Raw genomic sequence first — 2694 nt, forward strand, 5'->3', positions numbered from 1 at the left:
AGAGCAGAATGAACTCTTACGAGGTGTCCCTCTGACACCTGTTGCCCTCCAAAGAACCCAGAAACCAATCCCACAACCCCCCCAATAACTGCAAAAGTCCCCCCAAAACACCCTATCCCCCAATAAACACCCAACCTCACCAAGGTCCCAAAACTGCAAAAACACCCAAACCCACCAACTCTCCGCAAAACCCACAAGGTCCCCCCAAGAAACCGACCCCCAAACCCTCAAAGTCTCCAAAAAATCCCCACAGGCCCCAAAAATCCATCCTAACCTCCAAGAGCCCAAATCCTCGCCAAAAACCCCAACCTCCCAAACCCCCAAACCCCACAAACCCCACGCTCCCCCCAGAAGGCACCCCGGGCTTACTTGCCCGGCTGCTGGCTCAGGCTGTGAGGGTGGAGTGTGGCTGTCTCCTGGGGCAGTTCATGTTTGCAGCCAAGGGTGGTTGAACACATCCTCCAGGGATGGTCTGGCCCAATCTTTCATGTTCAAGCACCACCTGATGAGCTGCCTGGCATTCTGGGGAGCATCCGGGAACCACCACTCAGTTGCAGGAGGCTCCTGCCCACCTTGTGCCACCGTCCGCAGCGCCCAGGCCGGGGTGTGCTCAGAGCTGCACCCAAACCTCCTCCTCCATGATCCGGTTTAGAGGAGAGCAGGATGGCAGGACATGTGCCACCTCCTCCAGCTGACCAAGGGAGATCAGCTGCCACCCTCTAAAACTTGACCTCCCCCTGCTGCCGCCAAGCCGAGTACCTACCAACAGAGATCTGGCGCTTGAAGAAGAGCTGCCCGCTGGTGATGTCCTTGCAGCACCGGAAGGGGAGGACCCCGCACACCATCTCATACAGCAGCACGCCCAGGGACCAGATGGCCGCCGGACGGCCGTGGTAGCCAGTGGTAGAGGAACCACTCCGGCGGGTAGTACAAAGGTGTTCCTACAACAGGATACAGGAACAGCTCATCAGGCGGATGCCGCCTGCTCCCGCATCCTCAGCCGCGCATCCCCAGGGATGCAGGGGCTGCACCGGTGGCCCCATGGACGTGGGGAGACACACTCGGTGTGACCTGCCACTTTGTCACCAGCACGTGACTCTTTTCCCAAACTGCCTGCTGCTGGAAGCACCCTGGGCTGTGCGCTCACCACTAAATTTGGTGTAGACCATGTTCCTGAGGAGGGTGCTGCAACCAAAGTCAATTAGCTTGATCTTTCCGGTGACCAAGTGGATGATGATGTTCTTGGACTTGATATCCCTGTGCAGGACACCGAGGCTGTGGCAGTGCTGCACGGCCCTCAGCACCTGGAGGAAAATGCCCTGCGCCGGAGACTCGGGCACGAACCCCCGGTTTCTGATTAACTCATAGAGGTCCTGCGATGGCTCCGGACGCTCCAAAACCAGCAGGAAGGAGTCGGGCAGCTCAAACCAATTGAGGAGCTGGATGATGGTGCTGCAGTCGGAGCGCACTTTCCTCATCATGGCTATCTCCATGGGAATGCGGGTGCCGCTGCGCTGCAGGGTGACCGTGGCACCGTTAGCGGGGCTGATGCTGGCCCGGGGGTCCTGTGCCTCCCTGCCTGGGATGCTCTGATGCCCCCCTGCCCGGCCCCCACTGTTCCCAGGTGCCCCCCCCCAAGTCCCCAGGATGCTCTGGTGCACCCCTAGCCGGCCCCTAAGGGTACCAGGCACCCTCTGCCCAGGATGCTCCGTGACCCCCGGTGGACTCCACACCCGCTCCCCTCGCGCTGTCCCGCTTTCCCCCTCCCGGCGCCACCGCCTCACCCCCACCAGCCCTGCCCCACGCTGTGCCGGTGGCCCCGCGCACTCACCCGCTGGCCCCACGAGGAGATGCGCTCCCGAGCCACTTGTTTGATGGCCACCTGCAAGCCGAGAGCAGCGCTGGGCTGAGCCTCGCCTGGCCCCGCCGCCTCCCCGCCCCGCCGCCGGCCCCGCCCCTTACCGGGGTGTTGTCACCCAGGCGGACCCCGAGTACACGGAGCCGAAGCCGCCTCTCCCCAGCAGCGGTCCCATTCGGTAGAGCCGCTCGAAGGTCTCCTTGTCATGCCCGACGCGAGAGACGCTGCCGCTGCCGCTGCCGCTGTCGCTGCGCGCGGGGTCCCCGCCGGCCCCCAGCGGCCGCTCCGGGCCGAGCGGAGCCGCATCATTCCCGGCCTTTCCGGCCGAGGCTCCGCGGCGTGCCGCTCGCCGCCGCTCCCGGGGCGCAGATAGAGCGACGGGTCAATGCGGTGTGAGGAGCACCACGGGCACCTTGGCCGAGCGCGCTGCCGGTTGCCGGCACCCCCGCAGGGCTCTCGGGGGTCGCGGCTGCCGGGCGACTGCGGGGCGGGGCCTGGGGGCGGGCCGGGGAGCGCCAGGGGCGGCGCTGCCTCGCCAGAACCCAGCGGCGGCGGCTCGCCCAGCGCCGCCACTGCCAGTACCGGGAGAGCCGAGCGGCGCCGCGAGCCCCGGCGGGGGGGCACCATCGCGGGGAGCGGCGGAGGGAGGGCTCCGGACCGCCGAGAGCTGCCGCCGCCCGCGCCGGGTGCTGCTGCCGCTGCTGCTGCTGCCAAAGTCGCTGCGGCTCAAAAGCCGCTGGAAAAGTCGCTGCCGAAGTCGCTGCCGCTCCAAAGCCGCTCCAAAGCCGCTCCAAAGCCGCTGCTGCCGCTGCCGCCACAGCCTCGCTCTCAACGGC

At 65.9% G+C, this 2694-nt stretch overlaps 1 pseudogene; it reads right to left on the reverse strand.

Moving 5' to 3' along the window:
* Positions 1-365: 365 nt before the first annotated feature.
* LOC117436937 (serine/threonine-protein kinase pim-1-like) lies at positions 366-2485 on the reverse strand (annotated as a pseudogene).
* Between the last annotated feature and the right edge of the window lie 209 nt (positions 2486-2694).

The sequence above is a fragment of the Melopsittacus undulatus genome, chromosome 13, assembly GCF_012275295.1.
Source record: "Melopsittacus undulatus isolate bMelUnd1 chromosome 13, bMelUnd1.mat.Z, whole genome shotgun sequence".
Classification (NCBI taxonomy): domain Eukaryota; kingdom Metazoa; phylum Chordata; class Aves; order Psittaciformes; family Psittaculidae; genus Melopsittacus; species Melopsittacus undulatus.